Source organism: Phoenix dactylifera, chromosome 4 (assembly GCF_009389715.1).
Source record: "Phoenix dactylifera cultivar Barhee BC4 chromosome 4, palm_55x_up_171113_PBpolish2nd_filt_p, whole genome shotgun sequence".
NCBI classification, from domain to species: domain Eukaryota; kingdom Viridiplantae; phylum Streptophyta; class Magnoliopsida; order Arecales; family Arecaceae; genus Phoenix; species Phoenix dactylifera.
The window spans coordinates 26,585,398-26,598,272 of NC_052395.1; positions in this window are offsets into that span (position 1 = coordinate 26,585,398).

Sequence of the window (12,875 nt, forward strand, 5' to 3'; positions counted from 1 at the left end):
GTTGCAAACACTAAGACCTGATTAACCAATATTAAGTCAATAGGTCTTCCACTGTAGTAGAGTTGCTAAGGCCTTTCTGATGTTGATTTGTCTCGGCTGGACACAGTGGTCAAGTTGCATCGGGGGGTTGGACCTCTCTATAGACATGAGATGTTGTAGGGTAAAGGTGGGGTTGGGCACCAATAATTGTTAGGTGAGGACCCAATGACGACTTTATTCCTACGGTTATACGGTGGGTCTGACTTAACTAAGAAATGGGACCAATAACTGTTAGGTGAGGTCTTCATGGCTTAGAGACCAAGTTACACTGCAACATGCTTGAGAAGCATTGTACAAGAGTGGTACACTCATCCATCTATGTGTCACCAATAACTGTTAGGTGAGGTGGCATGTAAATTGGTGGGACCGCAGTACCCACTAGAAATCCTAGTCGTGTGGGATTTCCGTTTTCTACCAGGGGAGTGTGAGGGATTCGAGAAAAAGTGGGAGTTACATTTGTTCTAAAAGACCTTAGAACAGATTAGGATCAAGTACAAAAGTCTAACTAGAATCTTTACTCTCTGCAGATACAATGTCAGCTTCAAACCCTTTGACCCGTATTCTTGAGACCAACCGATTGACCGGAACCAATTACAAGGACTGGCTTAGGAATCTCAAAATTATTTTGAGCTGTGAGAAATAGGCCTACATACTCGATTCAGATATCCCCACACTACCAGCACGTCCTACTGATGTTCAGCGTGAAATGCATAAAAAGTGGTTGGATGATGACATTAGAGTAAAATGCTATATGATGGCATCCATGTCTAATGAACTCCAATGCCAGCATGAAAATATAAAGACTGCTAGGGACATACTGGCACACCTGCAAGAGTTGTATGGTGAGCAGAGTCGCACAGCTCGTTTTGAAGTGTCCAAGAGGCTCTTCAAAGCGAAGATGCCGAGGGGCAGTCTGTCCATGATCACGGTATGACCATGATCAAGGACCTAGAGGAGCTTGAGAAGCTCGGTATGGACATGCACAAGGAATTACAAGTGGATTTGATCCTACAGGTCACTTCCTGATTCATTTGGTCAGTTTTATAGTAAACTACCACATGAATAAGATTGTATGCCACTAAGACTGAAACTAATCAACATGTTGGTAACTGCTGAGGGAAGCCTTGAAAGGTTCAAGGGGCAATGTCCTTGCTGCTGAGTTGACTTCTGGGTTCCAAGAGAAAGTCTGCTTGGAAGAAAAAAGAAGCCTGCTAAGAAGCAGAAGAAAGACAAGAAGCCAAAGAAGGAAGTTCAAAAGAAAAAGGCTAACGACAAAGGAAAATGTTTCCACTGCAATTGTCGAAGGGCCACTGGAAGAGAAACTGTCCTTCATACCTTCGAGAGCCATGAAGAACAAGAAAGGTGACACGCCTTCAGAAGGTATAGACTTGCTCATAATTGAAACTAATCTAACGGTTTCTTCTACTTCTAGTTGGGTTATAGATTCTGGTTCTAGTGCTCATTTGTGCACTACCATGCAGGGTCTAAAGGAAAGTAGAAGGCTGCGGAAGGTGCGGTAACCCTTCGGGTTGGCAACGGGGCAAAAGTTGCTACTGTGGCTGTGGGCACCTACCATCTGCGACTACCGTCTGGATCTAGTTTAATACTTAGAGACTGCTATTATGTACCTGTTGCTAGCAGAAATTTGATTTCTGTTTCATGTCTAGCACAGGAAGGTCATGTTTTTACATTTGACAAAGACTGCTGTTCTATTTATTTGAGAAATAAAATAGTCGCACGTGGTTTCATGATTGACAGTCTCTATCATTTACATATGGATGTATCTGTGAATCGTACCGGCAAGATGTGAGTGCCAAAGGATCCAAAAGATCCAGAGATGAGATAAACCAAAGATATTTGTGGCACCTCAGACTTGGCCATATTGGAGAGGAATAGGATGAACAAAATGGATAAAGATGGGCTTCTCGGCGCATTGACTTCCGAGTCATATCCAGTTTGCGAGTCCTGTCTTCAAGGAAAAATGGCTAGACTGCCCTTTGTAGGACATGGGGAGAGGAGCACTGAAATACTTACCCTAGTACATACAGATGTATGTGGCCCATTCGATGTGCTTGCCAGGGGATGTTATTCTTACTTCATTACCTTTACCGATGATTATTCACGGTATGGGTATGTGTATCTTATGAGACACAAGTCTGACGTCTTTTGAAAAGTTCAAAGAGTTCAAGAATGAAGTAGAAAAACAAACTGGAAAACCTCTTAAGGCTCTTCGATCAGATCGAGGAGGAGAATACCTTAGTAGAGAACTTCCGGGACTATCTCAAAGAAAACGGCATAGTCTCACAATGGACACCTCCGGGTACACCTCAACTCAACGGGGTGTCAGAGAGGAGGAATCGGACCCTATTGGATATGGTCAGGTCCATGATGAGCTTCACTGATTTACCTATGTTCCTTTGGGGAGATGCCTTACTCACAGCGATTTATTATTGATAGAGTTCCCTCTAAATCCGTTCCTACCACACCGTATGAGATATGGCATGGTAGAAACCAAGTCTGGGTCATCTCAAGATTTGGGGATGTCCGGCCCACGTCAAGCGACTACAGGCGGACAAGTTAGAGGCTAGGACCATAAGTGCTCATTTTATAGGATATCCTAAAGAGTCATTAGGATACAATTTCTACATCTCAGAGGAGCACAATGTGTTTGTGAGCCGTCATGCCATCGTTCTTGGAAAATCAGTTTATCCTTGATAGAGGCAGTGGGAGGAAAATTGAGCTTGAAGAGAAAGTCTCTGAAAAGCAACGAGTCATGGATCCTATAGAACCCATTCATAAAGAGCCAGTACACGATGTCCCTCAACCACCTCGTAGATCTAGTAGGGTCTCCCATCCTCCCGATAGATACTTAGGTATACTAGCAGAGGATACCGAGGAAATGTTCCTAGTGGGAGATAGGGATCACATACAGGATCCCAAAACCTACAACGAGGCGATATCTGATATCGATTCCGAGAAATGGCTGGAAGCTATGAAGTCAGAGTTAGACTCCATGCATTCCAACCAAGTCTGGACCTTAGTAGATCCACCAGAAGGTATTTGTAACCTATTGGATGCAAATGGATCTACAAAAAGGAAGATAGGTTCGGATGGAAAGGTAGAGACCTATAAGGCAAGGCTTGTGGCGAAAGGGTATAGTCAGCGCGAAGGCATTGACTATCAGGAGACCTTTTCACCTATAGCCATGCTAAAATCCATCCGAACATTGCTTGCCATTGCAGCATTTCATGATTATGAAATCTGGCAGATGGATGTGAAAACTGCTTTCCTGAATGGATATCTTAATGAAGATATCTATATGGAACAGCCTTTGGGTTTCACTTCCAGTGATGGAGATCACAAGGTCTGCAAGCTGCAAAGGTCCATCTATGGACTAAAGCAAGCATCTCGGAGTTGGAACACTCGTTTCGATGATGCAATCAAAACGTTTGATTTCATCAAAAACGAAGAGGAACCGTGTGTTTACAAAAAGATTAGTGGGAGTACGGTCGTTTTTTCGTACTGTACGTAGATGACATTCTCCTGATAGAGAATGATATTCCCATGCTAACCTCGGTTAAGGTCTGGTTGTCAAAAAGAATTCTCCATGAAAGACCTTGGGGAAGCATCCTATATTTTGGGAATAAAGGTCTATAGAGATACATCTAAAAGAATGCTTGGCCTTTCACAGAAGATGTACATAGAGGAGGTGCTGAAGAGATTCAACACATGAGCAAGATTCCCTATGCATCGGCAATGGGAAGCCTCATGTATGCCATGCTGTGTACATAACCTGATATAGCTCTTGCTGTGAGTGTCACAAGCAGATATCAGTCGGATCCAGGCAAGAAGCACTGGATAGCTGTGAAAGAACAGTCCTTAAGTACTTGAGAAGAACTAAGGACATGTTCTTGGTCTTTGGGAGAAGATCAGAGTTGAAGGTAGAAGGATGCACACATATTGATGATAGAAAGTCTACATCAGAATATGTGCAATTGTGGTTCAGTAAATTGGAAGAGTTCCAAACAACCGATCATTATAGATTCTACCTTAGAAGCTGAATGTTAAGCCGTATCTAAGGGTGCAGTGGAAACCTTCTGATTAAAAGTTAATTGCAGAGTTAGGTGTAATGTCATTAGATGCCATAAACACTTTACTGCGATAACATTGGCACCATAGCACTAGCTATGGAGCCATGGTCTCATCAGAAGTCCAAGCACATAGAGCGGCGCTTCCATCTCATACGCGACTATGTTGAGAAGAAATGCAGAGAGTAGACTCCACGGATAACGTGGCAGACCCGTTCACTAAATAGCTGAGTCAGCAAAAGACTGAAGCCCACCTTGAGAAGATGGGCCTAAGATATATGACCAATTGGCTTTAGTGCAAGTGGGAGATTGTTAGATGTATGCCCTAGAAGCCAATTTGGCTGACACATTGTTGATTCTAGGGACATAATTTTGTACTTGACTATTTATTATTGGTAAATAAAAGGCATCTTTTCATTCATATTGTTTATGTGTCTATGAATCGTCCAAGGAATTAATAAGATGATGATACATATTCTCAAGAGTTGAAAATTTGAGCCATGTATCATTGGTGATTAATTTCTAAATGCTCCTGATCAATGGATCATCACGAGGACGGTTATCGATCCGATCAGTGCACAGATCACTTTCCTTCTGGATGGACGAGACTTGAGTCCACAGTGTAGGGACACTGAAGTGATAGTGCAGGTGCTTGTTAGAGAACAAGGGTACTGAGCGTGACCAAGACAAGAAGTCACTTGGATGTCTATCCACTCGTCAGTGACTTGCTTGATGTTGCAGTAGTGTGACTGGTCCTTTGACCTGCGGTGCTTCGGCTACTCACGGTGAGGTTATTGTAGTTTGACTGCACACATACATGGTCTCTAGCCATATGGGTCCATGCAGTGTAGATTGGCTGCAGTAGGTTCACTGTAGGAGTAGGGTATGCACCTATAAGGAATCTATCGACCTTGATAGAAGAGGAGTGATCCTATGTGATTTGTTAGACTGAGTTCTAAGACCTTGGCCAGGGCAGTAATATAAAGTGGAAAAAGAGTTTTCCACTATCGAACTCGAGTCGAATAAATCTTGACATATGACAGACGATGGGGTTTGACGAGTTGTCCATGACCTCCGTCCTGTAGGGATCCACGATAGTAGGACTGTATCACACGTTAACTGCACCTAGAGGTTCATCATTCCATTCTGCTGGGTGGCCACTACATGCTGCTAGGTGTCACTGGTGGATGGTGGGACTCATAGGGATTATCTTGATGATCGATAAACCCTAATGAGTTGAGTTGGAATCGTTCCAACCCATTGAAAGGAGTTTTCAATGATATTGAGATAGAGATCACAATATATCTCACTACCAGTCAGAATAGAACCTATGGGGTCACACACACTAGAAGTATTGACCGATCCGATGGTTGAAATCGTGATTAGGAATCACAAGAAATCAATTTGATTGATAAGAAGTTGAAGAAGAAAAGGGAATTAATTAATTGGACTTGAAACAAGAATCCTACTTCGGGTAGGATACCTAGAGTTCTAATTGGATTAGGACTGGGAATCCTAGTTGGAGTAGGACTGGGATTCCTACTTGGAATAGGATTCCTCAATCCTAATGAGATTAGGAGTTTTGAATCAAAATTGGATTCCTACTTGGAGTAGGATTCCGAGAAATCCTAATTGGATTAGGACTACGGATTCAAATAGAGTCCTAATTGGATTAGGACTAAAATTAAACAAATCCTAATTGGATTAGGATTCCTTAAGTCTAAATTAATTAATAATCTAATGAATCAACATGACTCCTAATTGGATTAGGATTGAAGAGTTCAATTGAGTCATGGTTCATTCAAGTCCTAATTGGATTAGGACTAGCATAGATTGAACCCAAAATTGGCTAATCCTAATTAGATTAGGATTAAACCATGAGAGAGGCACCTAATCCTCTTTGGAAGAGGATTAGGCTAACCAAGTAAGAGGGGCATCAGCCCCTCTCCAATTGGTTAGGGCGACAAGAAGAGACAAGGGGCCGGCGCTCCAAAGAAAGAAGGTTGTCAAGGGCTCCTAACTTGTAGGAGCCCTTGATGCTTATAAAAAGGGACCTAGGGCCGGCGCCCTAGGAGAGAGCTCTCTTCCTCCTCTTGCTGCCGCCACCAGCCCCTCTCCTCTCTTGGTTCAGCCGCAAGCAAAGGGAGAGCAAAGTCCAAGCGTTGGCGTCATCCTCTTCCTCCAATCCTTCTTCCAACGCAGGGAAAAGAAAGAAGGCTGCAGAAGCTGTGTTCTTCATCCTTGAGTTCCTCCTTCTTCTTCCTCCTCTCAAGTGCAATCAAGGGTTGATTGAAAGAGAGGAGATCAGCCATCAAAAGCTATCTCTGCAAGGGAGCTAGCACCCCGGTGAGATAGAGAGCTTGGATCGGATCCTGCTTCGTGTGGATACCCGTAGAGGCCGGACGTTTGAACGGCTTCAAGCGAACCCTCTTCCAAAACCACGAATTCAGATTTGCGGTGATCATCTACCCGCGCAAGGTGAAGATTTGATCTTCCTATTAGTTTTAAAAGTTTTAATTCTTACCTAATTACGAAAGGTCTCGAAACAACGTTCATGCGATAAACGTCGATCCCGCACATGCCTCTTCCGCTGCCATCTGATTTAATTTTTGAAATATCAGCGGCATGGGCGGGTTCCCAACACACAACCCTAGAGCCATCTCCTACGTCGTCTCCGACCGTTCTTAGGGTTTTTCCCGTCGATCTTCTTCCGTCCTTTAGGTTCATTCCCCTTCCCTAGGTCAAGAATGCCTCGCAAGTCGGTTGTCTCGAGCCGGAAGAGGCCCCAACCCGCGACCGGTGCCGAGCGACGGTCCAAAGCTCGGAACGATCCCGCGAGGCCACAACCTCCGGTTCGTTCCCCGCGGAGGCCCGTTCCCTCGCGACCGTGCGCCGGGAAGGCGGTCTCCACCGGGAGATACGTTAACTTTGACTATCTCTCCCGGGAGGGCTTCACTATAGGAGAGAGGTTAAGGGCCCAAGGTTTAGAGTTCTTGTGTTCATTAGATCTCCCCACATACCCCGGTCTAGTTAGGGAGTTCTATGGAACCGTGCATAGGGGCAATGGGGGTATAGAGGGAACCGTTATTTATTTCGGAGGATTTCATAGCTCAAATCCTCCATCTTCCCCAAGTAGGGGTATCTTCTACACACCCCGAGGATAGGACTGAGGCCCTTACGGCCATTCTAGGGAGTCCACCCCAGTCCCCACTAGACGAGGTGTCCGCTAGTTCACTGTCAGTGGAAATGCGGCTCCTCTTGAGCATCATCTCAAGGACCCTTTTCCCTAAGACTGGCCGATTTGACTTTGTATCTGAGAGAGACCTAGCCCTCATGTATTACATTCTCCAAGACACACCTATTAACTTCCCCAAGATGATCTATATCTATGTGAGCCACTAGACAGACCTAGGCTCACCCTCCCTTATGGGATGCTATACACTCTTATCTTTAGGGAGTCCGAGATCCCAATTCCTGAGGGGGAACCCTCTCGCGCATTGCGATGGACAGATCGCATGGGTGAGGGAACCCTACACAGGATGGGATTTCATAAGGTAGAGGGAACATGGGTCAGGAAACCATCTTCCTCCACACCTACTACCAGACATTCCCCCAGTCCTGACCCTGATTTAGACTTCCCCACCTTTCCCTCCACCTCAGCTCCACCCACCTCAGCCGGACCCTCCTCCTCAGCTCCACCCACTCAGTCGATGGAGGTTCGGATTTCTCCTGAGCAGCTCCGGGAGTTGCGGCAGGAGATTGTTAGAGATCTTCGGGACGATCTTCTGAGGGAGCTCAGAGGTCCAGCCACTGCCCCCTCTTCTGCGTTGGTTCCCTCCCTATCAGCTGTGACCGAGATGACGGCTCATCTGAGGGAGGAGATCTTCAACGTCAGGAGCCTGATACAAGCCCAGTTCTCCAACATGAGCGATGTCACGAGCAACACAAGACAGATGCGAGATGGCATCCGACACGATATGGGCACTACTAGTCAGGGGGCCGAGCGCTTGGCGAATGTCTTGATTGCCAAGCTGGACACACTCCAGCAGACTCTGACCGAGCTATCCACGACGCACAGTAGGGCCACCTCGGCCATTATCACCCAGCTAGGGAATGTCACGGACGGGGTCAGTCTCCTCATGGAGCAAATCAGACTGAGAGGAGGAGCCACATCCTCGAGGAAGCCCTAGCTTGATGACCCAAAGATTGATTCATAGATTGATTTTGATGATCACAAAATCTTGAAGTATAGATACTAATGTTTATGTTGCAAGGAGAAAGATATTTATTTTGCAAGGAACATAGCAAGTTGGAAGAACACAAGAAGGCCTCCAAAGCTCTCAAGTTGGAAGAAAGCTACAATTTATTGGCCCAAGTTTAAAGTTCAAAGGATTCAAATTGGAGGAGTAAAATCAAAAGAAAAATTCAAAAGAACAGTCTTCGAGTCGACTCCAGTGGAACGCGAGTCGACTCCGATGGTTGGTAGGTCGACTCCAAAGAAAGCAAGAGTCGACTCTCAGCGGAACACAAGGAAAAAGTCAGAGAGCATTTTTGGGACTCTGAGATTCGAGTCGACTCCCGCATTGCACGAGTCGACTCCGAGACTCCGCGACCATCAACAGACAGAAAACCAAGTTACTGCCTCTGAGATTCGAGTCGACTCCCAGACAGCTCGAGTCGACTCCAAGGCAGCGCTACACCAAGATGGCAGAAGGCTGTGTTTCGCAAACTGAGAGCCGAGTCGACTCTGAGGAAGTTCGAGTCGACTCCAAGACTGGACGAGCCAAAAGACAGAGGGATCGGGAGTTCGGGCTCTGAGATTCGAGTCGACTCCCAGGACAGTCGAGTCGACTCGAGTGGACAAAATTCAAAATTGGATCCACGGACTTCAGTGGAAGAGCCGACTCCAGAATTGCCAAGTCAGCTCTAGAAGTTGGCGAGTCGACTCCGGGTTAAGTCGAGTCGACTCCCAGTCAAGGCAAGCACATTAATTCAAATTTGGAACAGTGGCCGAGTCGTCTCCCGTAAAACACGAGCCGACTCCTGCAACAGGCGAGCCGACTCCTGATCGCGCGAGTCGACTCCGATCCCAACGGTAATATTGTCAGGAAGTGCAGACTGTGTCCAACGGCTCTATTTTTGTCTCTAACGGCTATATTCTTGTTTCCACGTTATCTAAAGCTATAAAAACAAGAAGAGAGCTAGGGGAGAAGTCATGGAAGTGGGAGAGATCATCTAGGAAAGAGATCTCAAAGAGATTACAAAGGAAATCTCCCACAAGCACAAAAGGGCCATCCAAAACGAAATAGAGAGAAGAAGAGCATCCAAGTGAATCCGAAAGCTTCCTCTCCATCCGTGTGCTGCCTCGGGGATCCTCTACTTCATGCCAAATCAGAGGAGGATCAAGTAAAGAAGAAGCCGAGCTCCTCCATCTTCAAAACTCGTTTGAGGGCTTCTCTTTACTCTATTTGTTTATATTGTCATATCTGCTTGTTTAAGAAGCTTTGATTTGTTTTTATTCTTTGTTTTAATATCTTGTAACTTGATTCAATCAAGGGATTGAATCAAGGGGTTAAAGGTTTGTTGGTGAGCCAAAGGGAAAACCAACGGTGTAAGGTTTGTTGGTGAGCCAAAGGGAAAACCAACGGGATTAAGGTTTGTTGGTGAGCCAAAGGGAAAACCAACGGGATTTAGGTTTGTTGGTGAGCCGAGGGTAAAACCAACGTGTAAGGGTTTGATTGTGAGCCCGGGAAAACAATCGGGGTTGGTTCTAGTCGGTGAGCCTGGGAAAACCGACCGAGTTCGTTGTGCGCTCGTAAAACAACAAGTTGGGTTGTGAGCTTGTAAAACAACCGGCTGTAATCGGTAGGATTATAGTAAAATTCCCAAGAGGTCTTGGGGAGTGGATGTAGGTGCTGGGGTGCACCGAACCACTATATGTCCTTTGTGTTTGTAATGCCTCTAGTTATTGTCTAACTAACACACTTACTTACTTAGATAAATTGCTTGCTTAATTCTTATCCGCACATCCTTTAGTTGCAAGCATATTTAATCAAGTCGAAGTCTATACATCAAACCCTTGCCAAGTTTAACTTTCACTGTGCATCTATACAACTTAGCATAGTTAATCATAAAGTTTTAGAAGTAGCATAAAAGTTTTAAAAGACCCAATTCACCCCCCCCTCTTGGGTTGTATCTACTGGGCAACATAGCTGATTATGTTTACTTTGACATGTATTTACTGCTTTACTTATTGTATTCACAACTGTACTTACATATACATCAATACAATGAGTAGACAAATTTCTTCAAAATTGTGCATATTGATCTCTACTGGCTTGTGTGTTCAACTCTCTTCCTTTTTGATACGATGACAAAAAGGGGGAGAATATATTTAATAGATATGTAAAAGAAAAAAGGAATACATGAAAATCCATAAAAAGAAAAAACTTTTAAAACACACAATAATTTGTTATTAGTGGATTCAATACCTCGAGGCTCATTATCTCTCTGTTGGGGCTCCTAATGGAGTAATCTCCAGAATCTATTCAAGGAATATTCGGAGATTAGTTGAATCATACTCAAGAACAAATTGGCAGATTTTTCCTCTAAAAACCAAAAATTTAAGTTCAAAAGCTTCAATGCACTAAAAGAAAATTCAGAGAATCAAAACAAAGTTGAATGCATATGTTGAGGGGGAGAATCTGAATTTTTAAGAAAGCAAAATCATTAAATATATATAAGCCAAACAACTGATTGCATGACATGAAGGCTTATATAATTCCAAATAAAAGGGGGAGCTCTAACTTCGAAATTTATTGTTTCACACCTTTCAAGTTTGGATAAATTAAATAACCAGACACTTGAATTCATTTCAAAAATTTTATTATAAATTTTCTTGCTTGTTGTGCAATTCACCTTACATATACTCAATGTTTTGTCATCATCAAAAAGGAAGAGATTGTGGAATGATTGATCATAACCCTATTTGATTTTGATGAGCTTAAAGCATTTGAGTATATCTTATGTTTACTAATGAATTCAATCTAGTGTTTCAGTGAAAATCTTACAAATTTATGGTTAAGTGCATCTAGATTTGGTTCAAGATATTTTGGATAAGTTAAGAAGTCAAGTTGAACCAAAGTCTGAGACTCGAGTCGACTTCGGGATATTACGAGTCGACTCCAGGCGTATCAGAAGCATTGGCACAGGCTCGAGTCGACTCCGGAACGTTATGAGTCGACTCCGACTGAGAACAGACAGACGAACAGAAAGACTCAACTCAAAACTTGTCAGTAAGTCGACTCCTGAAGTGCGCGAGTCGACTCCGATGCTTACCGAGTCGACTCCGGAGTAGTATGAGTCGACTCCAGGGAGTTACAGACAAAAAAGTCAGAGAGCAATTTTCGACCCTGAGAGCCGAGTCGACTCCTGAGGAACGCGAGTCGACTCCGATGGTTGGCAGGTCGACTCCAAAGAAAGCAAGAGTCGACTCTCAGTGTGATACAAGGCAAAAGTCAGAGAGCAGTTTTCGGACACTGAGAGCCGAGTCGACTCCCGCAAAGCCCGAGTCGACTCCGAGATAGCGCGACCCCAAAAAGACAGAAGACAGAATTGTTGTCTCTGAGACGCGAGTCGACTCCAAGACAGTTCGAGTCGACTCCAAGGCAGCGCTACTCCAAAAAGACAGAAGACTATTTTTCGGATACTGAGAGCCGAGTCGACTCCGGAACAGTTCGAGTCGACTCCAAGACTGCACAAGCCAAAAGACAGAAGATCGGGAGTTCGGGCTCTGAGCGCCGAGTCGACTCCCAGAATTTCCGAGTCGACTCGAGTGAGCCAAGTTGAAGAATGGCTCTATGGATTCCATGGGATGAGCCGACTCCAAAAATACCAGGTCAGCTCCAAGTTTTGGCGAGTCGACTCCGGGTTAAGTCGAGTCGACTCCCAGTCGAGAAGCTCACTTTAATTCAAATCCGGAACAGTTGCCGAGCCGACTCCAGAAGAGTATGAGTCGACTCCTGCTACAGCCGAGTCGACTCCAGATCGTGCGAGTCGACTCCGATCCCAACGGACACATTGTCAGGATGTGCAGAATGTGCAGAACGGCTAGTAAAGTGAGTCTAACGGCTAGTTTCCGTAGGGAATGGCTTAAATAGCCACAGAGGACTGTAGCAAAGCAGAGAAGTGATATTCCACTCAAAGAAAACAAGAATCCTCCATCTGCAAACTGATTTCAACGGAAAAGAAGGAAGAGAGCTATTAACTCCATTCAACCAACTCTTCCCAACATTAAAGAAGTCTCCATCTGCCTTCAAGTCTTCAAGACATTCAAGAGGAGACCCAGAGTTCAAGAAGCCCTCCTCTACATCGTCATAAAATAGTTTGAGGGCTCTTAACTTCTCTATTGTTTATATTGCTGAATATCTGCTTTCCTAGAAGCTGTACTTTTTCTCTTTGTTCTTTCTTTTCATTTGGTTCTTACTTATTCAATCAGGGGATTGAATCAAGGGTGTATAGGTTTGTTGGTGAGCCTAGGTTGAAACCAACGTGTAAGGATTCGATTGTGATCCCGGAAAAACAATCGGGGTGGTTCTAGTCGGTGAGCCTGGAAAAACCGACCGAGTTCGTTGTGACCTCGTAAAACAACAAGTTTGGTTGAGAGCTTGTAAAACAACCGGTTGTAATCCGAGGGGTTATAGTGAATTCCCAAGTGAGGCTTGGGGAGTGGACGTAGGAGCAAGGGTT